Source organism: Podarcis filfolensis (assembly GCF_964270895.1).
Source record: "Podarcis filfolensis genome assembly, chromosome: 10".
Taxonomy (NCBI): Eukaryota; Metazoa; Chordata; class Lepidosauria; order Squamata; family Lacertidae; genus Podarcis; species Podarcis filfolensis.
Window position 1 is genome coordinate 66492326 of NC_139612.1, and position 11238 is coordinate 66503563.

At 48.2% G+C, this 11238-nt stretch overlaps 1 long non-coding RNA gene across 1 annotated transcript in view; it reads left to right on the top strand.

The window, feature by feature from the left end:
• Nucleotides 1–11238, top strand: part of LOC310743180 — a 29975-nt gene that overhangs the window by 18296 nt on the left and 441 nt on the right. The window lies entirely within an intron of this gene.

Consider the following 11238-nt stretch of genomic DNA (forward strand, 5'->3'; position numbering starts at 1 on the left):
AGTAAACTTGCCCCTTTTTTCCATAATCTCTCCCAATCCTCCAACGTTATATTATGTCCAACGCCTCTGGCATTCTTAATAAATGTATATTTCAACATTTTTTCCCATCCATAATAAATCTTCTCCCAGAAGTCTTTCACCTTGGGACAGGTCCTCTTCTTTCGAACCAAAAAAAAGATATCAACGAGAATGAACAGCTCTTCATAGCCTCCCTTGAGCAAAGTCATCAGTCCCAGGATCTGCTAATTGCTAGATTATCGACCGTAAGGAAGTCCATACCCCTGTCGCAAATTCCTCACGTCGCTTTTAGCAGAATGCTCAGAGTCCCAGGTTCTTTAGTGCAGTATTTATTATTGTGAGCTAAATATACAAATATCTACAGAAGCAATTCATATAATCAGACAGAGTACCTACACCTTGAGGCAAAAGTAGACTCCACACTCATCTACACCACACCACCACAATTACTACTGGACAGACTTCACTTTTAAACCAGTGACAGCCAATCATATTACTGCTGAGTCATTCTGACCCAGCACTTCCACAGAGAGAGTATTGCATCAGCCTGTTGCAAACTGAAGCCTGCAGACTTACTTGCACAGCATCCTATGAATCCTAACAACCCCTCCTAGTCTTTCCTGTCCCTTTCGAATTCAACTATGCAAACCACACAACAAAACCCTTATAATAATTATAATAATAAATTTTATGTATATCCCGCCCTCCCCAGCCGAAGCCGGGCTCAGGGCGGCTAACAACAATCAAATAATCAAACAATCAAATAATCCAACATTCTAAAAATATTTCATTATAAAAATTAATTAAATCAAGTTGATGGCAACCATTAAGCAAAATTCTGTGCAGGTTGCCAGAGGAGGGAGTCAGGCTGCACCCTGACCAAAGGCCTGGTGGAACAACTCTGTCTTGCAGGCCCTGCGGAAAGATGTCAGGTCCCGCAGGGCCCTAGTCTCTTGTGACAGAGCGTTCCACCAGATTGGAGCCGCAGCCGAGAAGGCCCTGGCTCTAGTTGAGGCCAGCCTAACCTCTCTGAGGCCTGGGACCTTCAGGATGTTTTTATTTGCAGACCGTAGGTTTCTCTGTGGGGCATACCAGGAGAGGCGGTCCCGTAGGTACGAGGGTCCTAGGCCGTATAGGGCTTTAAAGGTTAAAACCAGCACCTTAAACCTGATCCTGTACTCCACCGGGAGCCAGTGCAGCTGGTATAGTACAGGATGAATGTGGTCTTGCAGCGAAGACCCCATAAGGAGTCTCGCCGCGGCATTCTGCACCCACTGGAGTTTCTGGGTCAGTCTCAAGGGCAGCCCCACGTAGAGCGAGTTACAATAATCCAGTCTGGAGGTGACCGTCGCATTGATCACAGTGGCTAGGTCAGGGCGAGAGAGATAAGGGGCCAACTGCTTAGCTTGGCGGAGATGAAAAAATGCCGCCTTTGTTATAGCTGTAATCTGCGCCTCCATAGAGAGGGAGGTATCGAAGATTACACCCAAACTCTTAACGGACGGTGCTGGCACTAATTGCACCCCCGCAAGAGATGGGAGTTGCCCCCTCAATCCCATATCGTCCGTCCCAGCCAGAGGACCTCTGTCTTCGAAGGATTTAACTTCAACCGGCTCCCACATAACCATCCAGGCACAGCTTCTAGACATCTGGTCAGTGTGTCTGGGGCCGAGTCAGGATGGCCATCCATCAACAGATAGAGTTGGGTGTCATCGGCATACTGATGGCAACCCAGCCCAAAACTCCGGACAAGCTGGGCGAGGGGGCGCATAAAGATGTTAAAAAGCATCGGGGAGAGAATCGCACCCTGAGGCACTCCACACACCAAGGAGTGGCGCGATGACAATTCCCCCCCAAGCGCCACCCTCTGTCCCCGACCAGAGAGAAACGAGCGCAGCCATTGGAGGACTGTGCCCTGGATCCCCACGTCTGCAAGGCGGTGGTCTAGGAGTTCGTGATCGACCATGTCGAAGGCTGCTGACAGGTCTAGAAGAATCAGCAGCCCCGACCCACCTCGATCCAGCTGCCTGCGGAGATCATCTGTTAGGGCGACCAGAGCCGTCTCGGTCCCATGACCAGCGCGGAAGCCGGACTGGAATGGATCGAGAGCCGATGTTTCATCCAGAAACCCACCAAGCTGTTCAGCAACCGCTCTCTCAATCACCTTACCCAGGAATGGAAGATTCGAAACCGGGCGGTAATTGGATAGATCTAAGGGATCTAACAATTTCTTTAAGAGCGGACGCACCACTGCCTCCTTCAGTTCCCCTGGGAATATCCCGGTGCCAAGGGACAAATTGATGATATCCCCCAGGGGGGCCCGCACCTCGTCTGGACACGCTCTAATCAGCCATGACGGGCACGGGTCAAGAGGACAGGTGGTGGGCTTTCCAGCTTGGAGGAGTCTGTCCACATCGGCTGGAGATATCCGGTCAAAGTGGTCCAATTCTGGACCCAAGGACAGTCGAGGGGCCTCCAGTTCATTTATTGTATCCAAATTGGCAGGAAGGTCATGGCGGAGCAACAGGACCTTCTCCGCAAAAAAGCTCGCAAATGCCTCACAGCTGTGTGTCAGATTGTTAATTAAATTTGGCTGTCCTTCAAGGGGCGTTAAAGACCTAAATAATTGCGCCGGGCGAGAGCTAGCGGATGCAATGGAGGCCGAGAAGTAAGACTTCTTAGCGGCCTTCACTGCCATCTCATATGTTTTCATAAAAACCCTATAAGATGTTCTTGAGGCTCCGTCACGGGCACCCCGCCATACTCGCTCTAGCCGTCTGAGATCCCGCTTCATTTTCCGAAGCTCCTCGGTAAACCAGGGAGCCCGGTTTCTGCGGGGTCGCAGAGGGTGCTTAGGTGCGATCTCATCGATGGCTGCCAGGAGCTGGGTATTCCAGCCCTCAACAAGCTCAGTCAATGAGTCGCCAGGGGGAGCAAGGTCCCGCAAGGCTTGACGGAATCTATCAGGGTCCATCAGCCTCTGCGGGCGAGCCCAAATCGGCTCGCCACCTAAGCAGGGTGGGGGTGGAAAGTCAATCCTGGCTTTCAGAGCGTAGTGATCAGACCATGGCACCTTCATCAAAGGAGACATGATCACATCTATACCGGCGCCAAAGATCAAATCCAGCGTGTGGCCTGCTTGATGTGTGGGGCCCGAAACAAACTGGGAGAGCCCTAGTGTTGCCATGGAAGACACCAGGTCCAGAGCCTGTGAGGAGCGAGTGGCATCAGCATGGATGTTGAAGTCCCCCAATACCAATAGGTTAGGGAACTCCAAGGCCCAGCCAGCCACCACCTCCAGCAGGCCTGACACGGTGGCTGCTGGTGCGCTAGGTGGCCGGTACACCAGCCAGACAGCCAAGCTCACCTTGGAGCCCAACACTAGGCCAACACATTCAATGCCGGGGATCGATGGCGATGGTAGAGCCCTGAAAGAACAATCTTCCCGGATTAATAATACCACCCCTCCCCCCCCCCGGCCCACAATCCGTGACTGGTGGAGGACGGAGAAACCCGGGGGCGCCATCTCTCGTAAGGTAACAGTTTCCCCTTCGCGCACCCAGGTCTCCGTCACACAAGCCAGATCGACCCCCTGCGAGGTAAAGAAATCTCGCAGGGTGGCGGTTTTGTTGCATATAGACCTGGCATTGCACAACACCAGTGACGGAGGTGAGTAATCCTTGCTCACCCTACCCTCGTCCCTCGGGATGGGGCGCAGATTGGAAGGGGTACGAGCATATCCGTATCTCGATCCCCTTCGCCTATAACATCTGCCCCCACCACCATACCTCCCTCGCCCCTCCACGGTAGCAATCCCAAGCCTCATACTTGCCTCCATTTACAAAATAGAAAAACAAAACAACCAAAAACAATTATACCCAAACAAAACCACTCCCCACCCCACTCAATATTCAACCCCAAACCAAAACAAAACGGAACAAAACAAAAATACATAGATAAAAACCACCATTCACAGTGGTACAACAGAGTAAACAGTAAAAACACCTTTAAAACACCTTAAAATATATAAAAACATCTTTAACATTTGCTGCAGCAGCACCAGTGTCCTTAAAGCTGTCACAGACGTGAGCCTGGGCCCCGCCCCCTAGGCCAGATGGAATTAGCCTGAGGCGGGAGCAGCCTTCCCCCACACTCACGGTGCAGCAGCAGCAATGTCCCAATGCCTCAATGAGGCCTCTTAAAGCTGTGGCGAAGGTGAGCCTGGGCCCCGCCCCCTAGGCCAGATGGAATTAGCCTGAGGAGGGAGCGGCCTTCCCCCACACTCACGGTGCAGCAATGAAGATTTGACGTTAAGCCAGTACCTGACCCCAGAGGAAATGCCCCTCCCAGCACCCCCTTCAATACCTCAAACAATAACGCATGAAGTCGAACTAGCGGTGCCAATGACCGGGAACAGCTCAATCTTTGCGAATGACCTAGGATCTCTAGATGCCATTCAGGCGGAAGATGGAAATACAGATACAGTGAGTGGATGTCCTATCAGAGAAACTAAACGCACCAAATCAGTCCAGACTACAAAAGGTAGTACGCCAGACTCCGCCGTCCTAAAGAACCAATGGTTGAAAATCTCTTGAGGGTGCCCAAAATCCAAGAATCAGCCAATGCCCTAAATATCCTTTCCTGGAATGTGACTGGTTGGTCTAGATGTTTATCTCAATCTACAGAGATTCCATTCTATCGCCAAAACTTTTAACATCGTGGCCCTTCAAGAGACATAGGCGGCGGAAACTCCAGTTCTGGAAGGTTTTTATGCCTATGCTTCTGGTTCCAACAATCCACACAAAAGATTTTGAGATGGAGGTGTAAGCAGACACGCTGAGAAACTCCGCAGCAAGAATGCAAAGAGAAGCATAAATTAAAGGTGATTAAAACCTATTTAATGATTATGGACTGGAGGAAGGTTGTGGAGGGAACTTGAGAACAATTTTACGCGAGCTTATAGGCACTTTACCAGCTGAGGAGTATCGAATTTCAAAAAGACGTTGCGGAGGGCTAGAAGACCAAGTCAAATAATAATGTCTCAAAATGAATGAAGTGAGGTGCATCAGTTCTAACTCCCCCAGAAGCCACAGAAAGAAAGAAAAGCTTTGATTGGAACTGGAGCAGGAAAACCAAATAAAAATGTCGGAGACTCAGGAGATGATTCATCTATTAAGGTCTCTTAAAGAAGACATGGGGGTGCTTAAGACAGAAATTGCAGCGATTAAACAGGTCACTTCACAAATAAGAATTGATTTACAAGTCTCAACATCGCGTATGGATACAATTGAACAGCCCGTTAATGTCTTGGAGAAAGATTCATTTGCGGCTCAGAACCAAACCGACAAACGCTTACTCCAATTGGAATCTGAACTTAGAAGGAACAACCTTAAACTTGCAGGTTTTAAAAACCATCCACCTGAAGGAATTCAGGTAATTGAATATATCTTGAACTGTTTAACGGAACTGTTGGAGCTACAACAACTGGATTCAAGGATGGAGATACATGCTGTTAAACGTTTTCCACTGAAAACCAAGAAATCAAGAGGGGGAAAATTTATAACAATAATTCAGTTTGCGCGCACAAGGGTGCAAGTTGATATCCTTAAAAATTTCCTGGGAAAATCAAATACTAAACCCCTTGAATGGAGGGGAAACAAAATTTCTATTTTCCCAGACTATACTCTGATGGTGGCAGAAAAGAGACGACTATTTGCCCCTACTCGTAAGGTAGCAAGGGAATTAAAAATACAGCATTTCACAATATTCCTGGCTTTGTTGTTGTTTAGTTGTGTCCTTGTGCCCTCCATCTTTCCCAACATCAGGGTCTTTTCCAGGGAGTCTTCTCTTCTCATGAGGTGGCCAAAGTATTGGAGCCTCAGCTTCAGGATCTGTCCTTCCAGTGAGCACTCAGGGCTGATTTCCTTAAGAATGGATACGTTTGATCTCCTTGCAGTCCATGGGACCCTCAAGAGTCTCCTCCAGCACCAGAATTCAAAAGCATCAATTCTTTGGTGATCAGCCTTCTTTATGGTCCAGCTCTCACTTCCATACATCATTACTGGGAAAACCATAGCTTTTACTATACGGACCTTTGTCCGCAAGGTGATGTCTCTGCTTTCTAAGATGCTGTCTAGGTTTGTCATCGCTTTTCTCCCAAGAAGCAGGCGTCTTCTAATTTTGTGACTGCTGTCACCATCTGCAGTGATCATGGAGCCCAAGAAAGTAAAATCTCTCACTGCCTCCATTTCTTCCCCTTCTATTTGCCAGGAGGTGATGGGCCCAGTGGCCATGAACTTAGTTTTTTTGATGTTGAGCTTCAGACCATATTTTGCGCTCTCCTTGTTCACCCTCATTAAAAGGTTCTTTAATTCCTCCTCCCTTTAGTGCTTTTTCTTTGTTCCAGTAGTTCAGCCTTGGGCATGTTTGTCCTGGTTGCTCCTCTTTAGCAGGGCTGTGAACTCCTTCACCTTTTTGATATACAATTTAAGACATGTCTCTTGACTGGGTTTTCCTGTTTAATAGAACATTGCCTTCTGCATGATTTTGCCAAATAAGGGCTTGGTGCTGGCTTTTGCTTTCTCACATAATTGGTCCCCCAGATTCTGTGCAATCCAGTAGCATTTTTATTCTGGATTCCTTCAAATCTTCTACCTGCAATTTGTACGCATGTTGTTGAATCTTAATGCCTGTGCCAGCACAGCTTGGATGCTGCTGTCCACCAGGTCCTTTTCCTCCCAGTTTTGATAGGACAATTGGCCCTAATCACATTCCTTATTAATCCATCATTGTCCAAGAGCTCAGTAGGAAGAAATAACACATTCAGCTGTGAGCTGTGTCCCTTGCCTCCTTCCATGTCCTTTACTTCCCTTCTAAGAAAAATCAGTAGTAGTGCAGGACTTGAGGGCAAGAGAAGTGTGACATAGTGGTTGGAGTACAACCAGGCCGACCCAGGTTCAAAGCCCCATTCAACTTATTTCTGTGGAAAGGTTGAGCCAGTAATCCCCATTGTTTTGAATCAATAGTCTCTCCCTTCTCTCTCTCTGGAGGTAGTAAAGCAAGTTGTTGTTTGAAAAATCAAATCATTTCAAACATAGCCTAAGGCTATGGCGGGACGCCAGTCTCTTTTTTAGACTTTGACAAAGATGACGTGTGTGACACATTGAGAATTGGCCCATGAGATTGAGAGAAGCTGTATATGATGGATTACAACAGGAAGAACGAAGAAACAAAAGGAAAATAAACATCTTGCATAGAAAAATCATATGGTACAAACTCCTCTGAAATTCAACACATGGGAAGTTAATCAAAATTGTTTAATTTGGTATTGTGAAAATTGCAGTTTTTATTGGATTATGGTAATTGAAAATTAATAAAAATTATTAAATAAACAATATAGGTATTGCAGCTCCTCCAAATATATATATATATTTGCTGCTTCAGCATCATGTAGACCAAATTGTGAATACTGAAGATCTCATGGGCTTTGTCAGCACTGAAAGCTGAAAGTTGATCCAGGACGATCCCTGTTTTTCTAAAGTGTGTAGTATGCAGTCCGCAATCCATTCTGCAGATTTTTCATGTTCTTTAGTAATCTGTTTCTAGCCGTCTGAAATTCTTTTAACAGTGGGAGCATAAGCAACGGCAACTCAGTGTGTAACGTTTCTTTTCCAATTACCCATAGTACCTCTGGAAATGGGTCCTGTGACGCCTCGAGAGCCTCTAGTGCATGAAAACTGTTGACCTGGATTTGAAACAGAGCATCTGTAGTATTTATTTAATCCTGGTATGAACGCTACAGAAAAGAGTGTTATCCCGCAGTCATTGAAAACAAAGCACTCAGCAACTTGAAGCAGTGAATCCAGTGGTGATCCAATTGTTTTAATTTTATTCATGATACAAGCTAACCATTTGGAATGGTGGAATTCGTATAGCACGTGAAAAATTAAAAAAGGGGTCAGACTTGAAATGGAGGTGTAGCCATAATTTTTATAGTAGTGAGCCACACTCGTAGGTTTTCATAAGCCATTGTTCACATGGCTGCATACGGAACACAGTTTGGCAAGCTTGGAGTTTTATGAAGGGATTTTGATTGGGTGCGTTTGAGGTGGTGGTCAACTTCACCAACTCATAATGCTGTGCCATACTGTCAGTGTTGGGATGCGTCCAAGGAAACGGGGGCAATTGGCAGGCCCCCAGCTGGCTCCAGCCCGCTGGCCGGTAGCCAGGCAATCTCTGGTCCTTGGATCATCATGTAACTGCGACTCAAGCTTCAGAAAGCTTCAGAAGCTGAGCATGCAAGCCAGATAATAAAACTCTTCATAACAGAAGGGCAGATAGAGGCTGTGTAAAGCATATTTACAGGCATTTTATTCAGCATCAGGACAAAGGGAAAAACATGTCTTCTCCCCTTCGTGTTCAAGTAAACAGCATAAGCAACAGCTATACACAAACTGAAGTTCCCAGCAAGCTGTGCTGGAATGTAAACAGGCATGTGACACACAACAGCCTGTTCCTCTTAAGGTGGAACAAAATATCTTAACAGTCAGGTCCCCAGCTTGATAACACAGTGAGCGTAGTTAATTAAAAAGGATTACTTATTTTCAAAACAAACAGATAACCCTTGACGGCATTAGCACAGCCGCTGGTATCATGAATTACGATGACCCTTCTAAGGGTCCCTTTCTCTTTCTAAAACAAAGTGAACTTGCGAAGCTGACATCTTTTCTGCTTCCTGTCTAGCAAGCCCCCCATATGCTGGCTCCGGGGAGAGATTGGATCAGCTCCAACCTCTTCCAAGTCACTAGCTCTGTCTCTTAATGTCTGATGAACCGATTTCTTCTCTCTTGGCGGTATTTTGCAGTTCTCTAGAGCATTGGCAGGGCTCTGGCTCACCCTCTTGTCATGCTCTTTATCAGCTGGCATCCCTAAGGGTGGGGGAATTGGCACTCGGCTATGCTCCTCTTGTCTGGCAGTTAACTACCTCTATTCCTGGCTACTTCCTTCGCTGGGAGCTGGCTCATTCATGACACAATACAGTAATTTTGGGTGTACTTTGAATTTAAAACCTTTTGCCTAGCAAGAATATATTGGTTCTTTATTGAAGGAGCAGCAGTTGATAGCCAAGCACTGGTACCTGCCACACTTGATGCAAACTGGCCAGGAGGCATTATATTAAAAGCAAATGCCTAGGTATTGAGAAAACTCAGTTTACCAGAATCCTTGGCCTTCGGTAGCTAAGCAACTACCCACCCACACAAGAGAACTTTGTTTCTCAAGCTCCCTTGCACCCGAAAGAGCCGCGGCAAAGCACAAATCCAGGAACGGCAGCAGAGACCTTCACGCTTGCGCCTCGCTGCCCGCTTGTTGAAGGAGGAAGCAGTGCATGGCTGTGATGGCCTGGAAATCTGATTCAGAGGCTGAACCGGAGGAATCCCAGCCTGCACAGGAGTCCCCGCCTCCAGGGCCGGCTGAGCCAGGGCAGGGCCTTGAATCTGAAGGGCCTGCACCTGTGCCGGATCCTCAGGAGCAGACATCAGATGAATCCACTCTGGCTCGGGAGGTGATTGAGGACCCATTGCCTGCAGGTGCTCCTCTCCCAGCTCTGTCAGGAGAAGGTGAGGCTGCCTCTGGGTCCAGTAACCCTCCAGCCTCTCCTGAGCTGCAGAGGCTCGGGGCAGAGAGGCGGAGGGAACTAGGTTCTCTTAGGAGGAGTGCTCGCCTTAAGGCCAGGAGAGGTGAGTCACCTGTGGGCCGGGACCACCCTAGGCCCAAGAGGAGATAAAGGCCAGTCAGCCCAGTCCCAGGTTGCGGGAGCAACGACGTTGGAAACCTGTTTCTTCCAGCACCCAGACCTGTTTTTCCGGAGTTCCCGACCACGCCCGGCTTCTTGCTTTGGACCCTGCTTCGCCCTTGGTGGACAGTCTCCAGACCCTTGGCCCAGGACCGGACTCTGACCACGCCTCACAGTAATCCCCCCCCCCGGGACCAGCACAAGGGCGCAAAAACAGGGCAGCAACCTCCAAAAACACTTGGAAAGGAAAGGAAAGCCGCGCTGCTCCTGGCAGCCAGGCACATGGCTCAAAAGCCCCAGGCTGTGCAATGGAGCACTTAATAGTAGAATCACAATCGCTGCTGGATGCTGCCTCTGGCAATCATTACAAAGGCCCAGCGCACGGTGAGGAAAGCATGGAGGAGATCCCAGAGGTGAGCTTGGGACGATTGGAGTGGCGACGCAGGAGTCTGACGGAGATCCATGCTGAAACCCGGCAAAGGAACAAACGGGTAGTGCCCCAGGTGCGGGCTGCTTAAGTGGGCAAGGGGCCAGATCCGAGGGATGCCTACCTGCTCTGCCAGCTCTGCCGCCTGGCACAGCCTATTGTTGGGATCTCTGCTCGGCCAAGCTGAAAAAGCTCATCTTCCTCCGAGTCGTTCGGAATCACCTCCGACGAATAATTAACGACCTGAGCCTTTGATGAGGCCTCAGGCACATTCCCGTTCAGCAGAGTTTCCAGCACAGGGAAGTGATGAGATTTATGGCTACATCGCTATGCCTTATTTCTTACTACGCTGACAGCAAAGAAATATACATCCTTTCTCTATGAAAGCAGAGAGCAACTGAAGGGAAACAGGAAACCAGTACGTCACATCCGTCTCCCATCTCCCGTGAGACTTCCAACAGTATGGAATCCCAGGAATGTAAACAGAGTCCTTGTAACTCTAAGCAGCTGCACAGTGGCAAAATAGAAACTAACATCTATGTCCCCAGCCTGCATCCCCATTGGCCAAAGCCAGGTGCAGACTAGGATCCAGTTCCTGATGGGTTCAGGGGGGAGTGTAGAAAAGGTTATTGCCAAGGGCAATAGGAGACAGGTAGACTACATGTTCTCCCCATTTCTCCTCCTTTACTTTGTGTTTCTCGGCACACTTTTATACCTGAGGATCTTTGATTCTGTTGGGCGGTCTGGGAGAGTCTCTGGCGAGTTCTCAGTCCATTTCCCCCAGAAGTGTGTCCATAACTCAGCTCCCCTTTCCCTGAACGTTCTGAATTAAACATACGAACCAGAAACCCTCCCTGACTCTTTGAGCGAATCTGGATATTATCAGAGTAGGTTGCGAGTGCTGGGATCTTTCCCCTTAAACTCCCGCCCCCTACTGTCTGGACAGTTTCTACAAATCCGCTCCTTACCTATAAGATACATATGTGATCATCTTCTGATT